Raw genomic sequence first — 11,976 nt, forward strand, 5'->3', positions numbered from 1 at the left:
AATATAAGCTTTGCTTTTTATTTTTAGTGTTTTTTTGCCCTTATCTGACTATATATAAAGATGTATATATAGATACCATATATACATATATAACTGTATATATAAGAAACAGTATTTAACTATATAAATTTCATTTTATCTCATTCCTGAGATAAATAAATGATAGGTAGATGATAGATGATAGATAGATAGATAGATGATACATAATAGATAGAATGATAGATACATAGAAGATAGATAGGTAGATAGATGATAGATGATAGAATGATAGGTAGATAGAAGATAGATAGATGATAGATTAGATAGATAGAGAGATAGATAGATAGATAGATAGATAGATAGATAGATAGATAGATAGATAGATAGATAGATAGATAGATAGATAGATAGATAGATAGATAGATAGATAGATAGATAGATAGATGATAGATAGGTAAGTAGATAGATAAATAGATAGATAGATGATAGATGATAGATAGATGAGAGATTGAGAGAGAGAGAAAGAGAGAGAGAGAGAGAGAGAGAGAAAGAAGATAGTCTAAGGAGTCTGCTTAAAAACAATTGCAGAATGCAAAAAGTAGTCATGTCCCCCCCCAAAAAAATCTTTAATTACTTTCAAGATATTTAGCCATCCAACAAAAGTTTAGGATACATGTTTAACAACTGTTAACATTAGTACAAAGATTTTTCCATGTGCAAACTCCATATAGTAACAGCATAATATAAAATCAGTGCAATAGGAAACAATCCAAAGGATATGTCCGTGTTAACCCTGGAGAAAGTCTTTCCCTTTATTTCGGAGCAGTGACAGATTCTACAGATTACATAATACTATTGTGTTTCAAATTTAGTATGAAAAAATCATATCTTGTGAAACTTATTATATGACTCTCAAATAGGTGATAAACTCAGAATAATGGGCTTTAAAAAATAAATTGAAGATTAAATAGATAAACAGTCACCCTGATCCAATTGCAGGCCTGATTGGATCTTTTAGAGATGGCTATTGCTGCTGACCTTGTTGATGATCTTGTGAAACTCTCTAGTCCAGATGAAGGTGATGATGCTGTTTCTGATAGATACAAGTAGAAGCAAATGGAAGAAGATAAGTTAAAAAATTCTATGGAGGTACTCAGTCATGCTCTATAACACCTGTTAGAAAGAAAATCGCTATCAAATAAATACATGTAGAAGAGGACTCAGAGTTATGAATCCCTGTACCACTCATGTTATCTAATTCCCTTTGAATTTATACTTATATCCTTGAAAGGAAAATATTTTATTGTTTCTGATTATTTCTAAATTTAGATCCACAGAAGTCAATGGTCAATGAATTTGTAAAAGATGACAGTATAACTTAAGAAAGCATACTTTATGAAAGCGACAACATTCACAAATCCATGCATTGTATGTTTTTCATTTCCTACTAATCTTTATGTTCATCATGTATATCCTTTGATATGTGAATTAGGGAAGCTCTGAAATTGTTAGACACTCACTTCAGGTTACATAGTAGATACTATTTGCAACTTCAAACCTCATTTTCTCTATACTTTCCTGGGATTCTTTTTTCTTTTCTTTTCTTTTTTTTTTTACTGTCCTTTATTTTTGGTCTAGCTTTAGTTAACTAAATTATAGTTTTTAGTCTAGCTTAAAGGGCCTGATAAAAAGTAAGTTCCCTCTAGAGGGCAGGCCACTTCTATGTATAACTTGTCCTTGTCCATGTTCTGTAGATTAAGTAGTGATCATGGATGCCATCTAGATAGTCTCCTAAAAAAGTAGGGAAATCCCTCTCTCTGTACCTTCTGTTCCAGTTGCTCCAATAATACTCAGAATTGTGGAAACCAGCTGTCAAATGTGACATCACCAGGTGTTACCAGAGTAAGTGGTTACTATAGGCATAACAATTAAGTCTTGAGCATGAATTTGTCTATTTGTGAAATATGAGTGCTATTATGAGGGAACATCACCTTTCTAGCATTCCTTTCATTGTTCTGAGAAAGCATTAATGTCTGTGGAGACATATTCAGGGTTCATGACTTAGGCTGGATTAAAATGTGTCTTCATCAATATAAGCTGCTAGAACAGAATACCACAGACTGTGTGGCTTAAACAACAAACATGTATTTCTCATAATTCTAGAGGCTAGAAGTCTCCAACATCAGAGTGCCAGCCTGGTCAGGTTTGGGTAAAGGCCTTCTTCCTGGTTTATGGTCAGCCACATTCTTGTATTCTCACATAATTAAGAGAGTATGAGAAAATTCTATGTCTCTTCCAATAAAAACACTAATACTATCATGGGGTCTCCACCCTCATGCTGTAATTACCTTTCAAATGCCCCACCTCCAAATACCAACCTGTTAGGGTTAGAGTTTCAACATATGAATTTTAGGGTGACACAAACATTTAGTCTATAACAAAATGCTTTAATCAAAAAATTAAAAAGTGGTTGACTCCCATTAGCATAATACCAATGTGTTCTTAGATCAAGCAATATCTGAGAAGGTTAAAATATCTGAGGTTTAATATATGAGAAGGTTTATCCTACGTGGTTGAAGTTCATCTGCCTTATGGGCCTAGAATTTGTAGATAATTTAAGGGGAAGAATCAGTCATTAGTTAACTAAATCTCACTCTAACTTCCACTAAAGTAGTTTTATCTATAAAGGCAAGATGTTATACCATACATGATTAGACTTTTAGAATGTGTAACATGGAATAAAGTGAGAAAATAGAGGTGGTTTAAAATGTATTGATCCCCATTTATATATTATGCCAAAAAATCAGGGCTTTAAATATATTATCTCATGTAATACTTATAATGACATGATCTCACATAACGATCTATCAAGAGGCTCTCACTTTCAGACATAATGAAATAACAGGTAGAGAAACAAAGTGATATGAAACAATGATTTACAGATAGCCAAATTCTGTGGTTTTTCTTTGTTGATGAGGCAGATTCAGAGTTTGAGACTGATATGGCTAAAATTTTCAGAAGAGGCAGAAGGGAGTGTGAGAGAGAGGAAGTTGCAGAAGGAGGGAGAGAGAGAGAGAGAGAGAAAGAGAGAAAGAGAGCCAACACAAGCACAGTGGTATTCTGGAGTGGTTCCTTGAGTTTTTGGCTGAGTACTGATTTGTGTATGTATGTGAGGAGGATACCAAGGTCAGGGAAATACCGCCAGAAAGTAATAGGAAAAAAATTTTGGAGCTCACACAAATTACTCTGTATTCCTATCAGAATGAAAAATCCATGGGACATAAGATAAATTTCTCAGAAAAGTTTTGCCAAAGAAGGGTTTTGCTGCTGAGATGAGGGAAACTTTGCCCAAAAATAAAGGCTTTCAAAAATTCCTGCTAAGAAAACTTGAAGGGCAATCTTAGGTGTATCAGACTGATTGTAGGAAACTTAACTACATGAAAAAAAAATCCTACAGTAGTTAAAGGAATAAAATATAATCCTGCAACCAACATGGTAATACATTTGGCATGAAATAAAAAAAAAATCAGATATGCATAAAAACAATAAAATGATTAGGAAGAAAAAAAAATTGTTAAGAAATAAATCCAGAAATAACAGAGAGACTTGAATCAACAGATAAAACATTAAAACTATTATAATTATTTTTATATGTTCAGGAAAGAAAAGAAATTTCTGAACATGAAAATAAGAGGTATAGAAAATTCAGGGAAAAAAATTCATACCAAACTTTTCAAGGTGAAAAACACAATATTTGAAATAGAAAATTAAAAAGTTAATGGCAGATTAGAAACCACACAAGGAAATATTAGTGAATTTGAAAGTCTAACAATGGAATATATTCAAAATTTAATAAACATAAAGAAAAATATTGAAAAAATAAACAGCTTCAGTGAGTTCTAGGACATTATCAATTATTCTCTTACATGTATAACTGGAGTTCCATAAAAAAGAAAAAAATTGAAACAAAATAAGATATAAAGGATAGAAATATAAAATATGTTAAAAACTATAAACCCAGAGATCCAAGACATTCAAAAACTTAAAAGCAGAAGAAATAAGAAAATCATGTCAATGTATAACATAATCAAATATGTGTAAATTCATGATAAAAAAATCAATTAAAGAAAAGGTTTTAAATGAGTAAAAAAGGATAACAGACTTCTCATTAGAACTATGGAAACCAGAAAGCAATAGAGTAACATTTAAAAAATGCTGAAATAAAAAAAAGTAGCAAATATACTTTTCAAAATTGAAATAGAAGTTTTTTTTCCCCCCAGACAAGAGCTTAGATAATTAATGAGAAGCATAAGAGCATTATAACAAATGTTAATGAAGTCCTTTGGGCAGAAAGAAAATTATAAAGATTGAAAATTTAATCTACACAGGCCAGTAAAGAGAATAAGAAAAGGTAAACATATAGGCAAATATAAAAGACATTTTGATTTCATTGTAAAAATATCTCTTTAAAAGATAATTGGTTCTTTAAGAAAATATATATTGTACATTTTAAAAACTATGTAAAATTAAAATGTGTAACAGCAATAATATAAATACTCTGAAGGGGAAATGGAAGCATATGTTATGAGTTTTAAATCACACATGAAGTATTATAGTATTGTTTGATTATAATAAGTCAAAATGTATATTTTAAATCTTAGAGAAACAATCATTTTAGAAAAAATTAATGAGTTATATTTAATAAACCAATAATATAAGTGAAAGTTAATTCTAAAATTTACTCAATCTAAAAAAAGGCAGATAAAGAAGAAAAAAGAAAAAAATAATGGTAGAAATAGAAAACAAATAGCAAAAGGGTACATATAAATATAATTATATAGATAATAGCATTAAATGCAAATGTTCTAAACACTTAAGTAAAAAAGATTTCTAAATTAGATTTAAAAAAGCAAGACCCAGCAATATGCTCTCCACAAAAATATACCTAAAGTTGAAAACATAGGTAGATTTATAGCAAAAAGATGTATTATACTAACACTTTACAAAGGTGAGCTGGGGTGGCTATATAAATAAAAAAAGAAATAGTCTATTAATAAAGGAATAATGACATAAGAGAACCAGGCTATTGATAAAGAAGTCAATTTATTAAGAAGACATAATCTTAAATTTATAAGGAAATGATTAGAGAACATCTGTGTACAAGGAGCAGACCTGATAGAACTGAGAAGAGAAATAGAATATTTACAATGGCATCTGGATATTTCAAAACCCCTATCTCAATATTTGGTGAAACAAGTAGATCAAAATCTTGGTATGGTATGGGTATGGAAGACGTATAAACACTATTAATCATATTTTTGATAACTATAGAACATTTTATATAAGTACAAGACAAATATTCTTTTCTTATGCACATGAATAAACCATCTCAGGCATATAAATATCATGAACTATATTCTGGACCATAAAACAAATCTCATTTTTTATAAATATTAAAATTGTACAATACATGTCTTTGACACTCAACGAATGTAAAGAATACATAAATAACAGAAAAATAACTGGAATGTCTCCCAAATATTTGGAAAAAAAAACTTTTAAATAAGTCATGGGTCAAAGGAGAAATCATAAAGAATGTAAAAAGTAATTCTTGTTTAATGAAAATGAAGAAGCAAATATCAAACATTTTCATTAGAGATAAAATGGTACATTTAAAGTGATTTATAGTATCAGAGGGCTATTAGAAAAATGGAAAGATTTCATATCAATTATCATAACTTCTACCTAAGGAAGCTAAAAAATAGAAGATCAAAACCAATTCAAATTAACCTATACACACACACACACACACACACACACACACACACACACATGCAAAATCAATAAAAAGGGACACAGAAAATAATAGTGGGAAAAAAATGAGAATAAAAGCAAATATAAAGAGAAGTAAATTTATAACCTTCAAGATATAATTATCAGGAAACAAGGAAAGAAACATAAATTACCCATGTATAGATTGAAAGAGATGTCAACACTACAAATATATTATAGATATTAAAAGAATAATAAAGGAATATAATAAGCACATTTTCCCATAAATTTAATAATTTCAATTAAATAGACAAATTCTATCAACAGCACAAACAAAACTCATAGAAAAAGGAGAACTCTGAGTAATTTTATATCTTTTAAAGAAATTGAAGTAATACTTAAAAGCCAATGTAAATTCCAAGATCAGATGGCTTTACCAGTGAACTATAGTATTTATAACAAATATTTAAGCAATGATTCTACATTAGAAGAGGGTAAAAGAAAATCAATCCAAATCACTCTAATGAGCCAGCATTACTCTGATACCCCAAACTGACAAAGATATTAAAATAAAACAACTAATTAATATCCCACATGAACACAGATTTTAAATTAATAAAATGTTAACTAACCTAAAATATCTAAATTTAAATGCTACATTATATGCTGAAATATTGCTAAACTCACCTATTCTAGTAATTTTTTTCTTGTGTAAATTTCTTAGGATCATCTAAGAAATATCTAAATTTGATAATATGATATGACAGGAGAGTTTTATTTCCAGAACCCCAAACTGATTTAACTTCTGAAAATATTTCAATGTAACTCACTATATTAAAAATTGTAAAAGAAAAATTATGTGGTCTCAATAGTTGCAGATACACATATGACTAAATTCAATACATTTATGGCAATAATTTTCAGAAAACTATGAATACAAGGAAACATTTTCAATATGATAAAGCAGGGATCCCTAACCCCAGCCTGCAGATGGGTACTGACCCATGGCTTATTAGGAACAGGACTGGACAGCAGGAGGTGTATGGTGGGCGAGCCAGCAAAGCTTCATCTATATTTTCAGCCTCTCCCCAGCACTAGCATCACAGTCTCAGCTCCACCTCAGATCAATAGGCACTAGATTCTCATAGGAGCAACCCTCCCTGGTACCAAAAAAGTTGAGGACTGCTGTGATTAAAGGACATCTACAAAAACTTATAAGTAACATCAAAACTAAAGAAGACTCAATACATTTCTCTTAAGATAGGTATAAATCAAAGACGTCAACTCTCAAGATTTATTTTCAACTTTCTACTGGAGGTCTTGGCCAATACAATAAGGCAGATAAAAGAAATAAGACATATACATATTGGAAATCAATGACTAAAACCATATTTATTCACATACAATATAGTCATTTTTGTAGACAATCTTAAGAAATTTTCACAAGAAAAAATTATGAGAATAAGTGAAATCAGCAATATTTCAGAATATAAGGCAAAATTTAAAATCAATTTTATTTTATATAACTATAAAACTAAAATTTTAAAAATTATTATTGCAATAGCATCATGAATATGAAAAAGTTAGGGAATTTTAAATAAAATGCATGCAAAATTCACATACTAAAAACTTTAAACACTGATGAGAGAAAATAAAGAATGCATAAATAGGTGGGGAGGTAAAGAATGTTTAAGGATCAAAAAATTCAATATTGTTATCAATTCTTTCCAAATTGTTTTCATATTCAACACAATTCCAATCACATCTCCAGCACATTTTGTTTTTTTTTTTAGAAATTATTAAGCTGATTCTAAAATTTACATGCCAAAATTTTTGAAAAATGAGAATGTTGGAGAATTTACCCTATTTGATTTCAAGAATTATATGAAGCTAAATTAATCAATAGAGGAAAGTATTCACATAAGAATAGATTTACAGATAAAAAGTAAAATAAACTGTCCAAAAACAGACCAAAACATACATGGCCAATTGATTTGACCTGAGGTAGGTATCAAGGTAATTCAATGAGAAAATAATCTTTTTAACAAATGATGATGGTACAAACATTCACATGAAGTAGAGAGAATTTCAATACTTACTTCACTTCATACACAACAACTAACTTTAAATGTGAGCAAAAATATTATTAAATCTCTAGAAGAAAATATAGAAGAAAATCTTAATGATCTTGTCAGTTTTAATAATTTATTTAATAGGACAAAAAGACATTATTTACAAAATTTTTTGAATTGCCTTTCTCCATATTAAAAACATTTTCTAAAAATAATATTACAAAATGAAAAGATAAACTACAGACAACCATTTCTTTGCCAAACATATATACTCACTAAAGAATGAGTGCCTAGAATGCATAAAGAACCATTGCAATTCAGTAACATGAAGACAAGCAAGAATTTACAATCTGATCAAATTATTTAAAGATTTTACCAAAAAAGATAAATGGGTAATAAATAATGGAATTTGAGAGCATTAACCCTTAGGATAATGCAAATTATGACCATAATATGACACCTTTACGCAACCGCAATGTGCTTCAATTGAAAAAACTGACACGTCCTAGGGTTTGGAGGATGCAGTGCAGCTAAACTCTCACGCATTGCTTGTTGAGAATGCAAAATGGTGGAGCAACTTTTGAAGTTCATTTGGCAAGTTTTTTTTAAAATTAAATATACTATTTTATTCAGAAATTTCACTCCCAGACTCAAGATAAATGAAAAAATATATATATTCACACAATAATTTTAGGCTATTATTTATGGAAGATTTATTTAAATTTGCCCAAACTAGAATTAACCCAAATATCTATCGACTGGTGAATGCATAAACAAATTGTGGTATACTCATTTAATGGAGCCAGAAGTTCCCAACCTTTGTGACACCAGGGACCAGTGCGCCTATGAGAATCTAATGCCTGATGATCTGAGGCGGAGCTGAGAATGAGGATGTTTTTAGTCTTGGTTTCTAAGGACATATCTTTGCTCTTAATGATCTTTCCTAATTCTCCCATTACTGCCCTCTAAGTATCACTCTTCCATTGATTTCTTGGCTGCAGTCTCCAATTGCATTAATGACTAAACCAAGATGAGCAAAATTTTTAACAATTTTGATATCTTAATTGTCTATATTAAAGTTGTGTGTCTCTTCTGCAGTCAGATTTTTATCTTCTTTTTTATTTATTTTATTTTATTTTATTATATTTTTTATGCCTACAGCACCTGGTCTTCCCAGGTGGTCTCCCATCCAAGTACTAACCAGGCCCGACCCTGCTTAATTGGTTGACCTCACAGATTGCAAGGAACTCATTAGCTTACAATCCTTTATCTTTTTTAATTTTTAATTTTTTAATTTTTTATTTTTTAACACCTACAGCACCTGGTCTTCCTAGGTGGTCTCCCATCCAAGTACTAACCAAGCCCAACCCTATTTAGCTTTTGAGATCAGACAAGATCTGGCTTGTTCAGGGTAGCATGGCCATAGACCTATCTTCTTAATTTTAAATGCAGTCCTACTTTGGCACTTTCTTATATTACTTTTGTCAGAAGTCATTTTAAATCATTGCTACATTCTGTCAGTAAGATGGTATCATCGGCATATCTTGTTATTGATATTTCTTCCACCAATTTTCACTCCTCTTTCCTCTGAGTCTAGCCTACTTTTTCTGTATATGTTTTGTGTACAAATTAAACAGATAAGGAATTAAATGCACCTTTGTCTGACACCTTTGCCTATAAAAAAACTTTCTGTTTCTCTATATTCTGTCCTGACAGTGGCTTCCTGTTTTAATTAATATTTACAAATATTTATTTATTTGTCTTTAATGTGGAACTTTAATGTTGGAATAAGACTTTTCTTTGAGAGCATAAACTGCAGTTCCATGTGTGTTTATAGAAAAAACAACACTGTAATGGCCTTAACTATGATATTATGTTTGGGATATTTTAAGTTCAGGTAAAAACTTGAAAGTATTTGTGAAGAAACATGAGTGGAAACAATTTAGAATCTTTATATTTTCCCATGCTTTGACAAGTATCTTGCATATAATGAGACAAAAAATTTTAGTCATTTGTCTTTATTGAAACTTTACATTTTCCAAAAAAAGATAATTCTTTCTTTTAATACTTTATTACATAATTAAAAACTTAGATTAAAATAACAAATATGTCCAACATAAATATATTTGGGAACAAACACATTTACTATTTTTATAGAGACCACTCAACTTCTGAGAGTCGAAGTATGCCCAGACATTGCCCAGTAGTCTTGAGCTCTTATGCTGTTTCTACTTCTGGTCGTGAAGGGATAACTATTAATGGACTTGCCCTCCTGCCATAACAAGTAGAAAGCTGGACAAACTATGTAAAACAGCTAATGCCATTTGTGACAAAATGGGTGAATAGTGAGATTATCATGTAAGCAAAATAAGTTAGATGGAAAAGAATGAGAACCATATGATTTCACTCATGTGTGGGGTATAAAACAGAAAGCAACAAATTAAATGAAACAAACTCATAGACACAGATAACAGTATGGTGGGTATAGGAGGGAAGGGGGTAAAGACGGTCAATTATATAGTGACGGAAGGAGATTAGATTTGGGGTGGTAAGCAAACATGCACTAAACTCATAATGTACTATAGAATCATACCCTTGAAACTTATATAATGTTATTAATTTATGCCATCCCAATAAATATATATGTAAAAAAAAAAAAATTTGGACAACAGGCTGTACAAGACTCTGACCCTCAGAGAAAGAAAGCAAGAGAGAGAGAAACCCTATGATCTTGTTTTTTTGTCTGCAAAGAGGAGTTCACAGGAAGGGCGTGTCCATCTCACTGAGATGAGGAGACAGAGATTAAAGTTTGGTAAGGCCAATGTGGCTGGAATTGTTGGATCACAGTGTGAGAGATGAAAGAGCTATGTGAAAAATTGCTCCATAAATTGGCATATATGTATTTGCTTAAGTCGTTTGACCTAATGATAAACCACACATTTGTAGGAAAGGATATCATACGTTTTTTCAAAGAACAACTACAGAGGAAAGAAAACTACTGAGGAGCTGAGAGGTGAAAAATCCTGAGTTTACACATTTGAGTTCTGACCTGTCAGAGGAGAGTTCTCACTGAATCTGTGAGGCCTGAGTGCAGAGCCTTTCAACTAGGGGCAATTTTGCCTCTTAGGGACTGTCTAGAGACAATTTTGATCGTCACAATTTAGGGGGATACTACTGGCATCTAGTGGGTAGAGGACAGAGATGTTGCTGAATATTTTATAAGGCACAGCCCAACCTTCTACCATGAAGGATAAATTATAGAGAGAAAATGTATAACTAAATAAACCACCTTAAATATAGTCACTAATTTAAAAATAAATATTTGAAACTTAACAGTCATTGAACACTGGATTTTTTCTATTGCTAGTTATATGTTTAGTGAAAATTTTGGGGATATCTGTGTGTGTGTGTGTGTGTGTGTGTGTGTGTGTGTGTGTGTGTATTTGCAACAGTCTTGTTAGTATAGCTTTAAATTTCCCATGACTTGATATTATCTTCGGTAATCTAACATTATCAGATCTCATTTCATGTGCTTGGAAATTATCAGCCAGAGTGCTATGTTTAAAGCAGAGAATGTTTGTCAGAGACAGATAGTATAGGAGGCCAATGTATCACTGTCAGTAATACTGAATGTCTACACAAACCACAAAATTAAATACCTTAGAATAACATTACAAAGTGCTATGTTTGCATAGGCATCAATTTAACTTAGAAAAAAGAGTCCCAGAGGGGATTAATTTGCATAGCATTTACATTGCCACTCTCGTCAATTAGTGCAAACAGAAGCCAGCTCAGTAGATGCACATGAGGCTAGACTAAAGGAAATATGTCAGTTTATTTTAGCTTTCCTAACAAAAGGTACATATGCAGTATTGGAGAGAAACAAGTAGAAAGGTCAAACATAAACTGAATATTTCAGTGCCTTAAATATTTCAGGACATTAAAATATATATGTATAAATTAAAAAATAATCATAAGGTTGTATAAAATTTGGGGTTCGCTTTGGAAATCTGTTTTTTAAAAAATATTTGGAACAGAAATGAAAGATTTGTCATTTGAGAATGAATTCTATAGCTCTTAAAACAGTTGAAGCATTTTACCTTCCCAATAGAAACAATACAGAGCTTGCAAAGTCCAGAAGCAGTATGGATAT

The 11,976-nt window shown here is 30.9% G+C and overlaps 1 pseudogene; it reads right to left on the minus strand.

Moving 5' to 3' along the window:
• Positions 1 to 9,132: 9,132 nt before the first annotated feature.
• Positions 9,133 to 9,251, minus strand: LOC112485940 (annotated as a pseudogene).
• Between the last annotated feature and the right edge of the window lie 2,725 nt (positions 9,252 to 11,976).

The sequence above is a fragment of the Pteropus alecto genome, unplaced genomic scaffold, assembly GCF_000325575.1.
Source record: "Pteropus alecto unplaced genomic scaffold, ASM32557v1 scaffold25, whole genome shotgun sequence".
Classification (NCBI taxonomy): domain Eukaryota; kingdom Metazoa; phylum Chordata; class Mammalia; order Chiroptera; family Pteropodidae; genus Pteropus; species Pteropus alecto.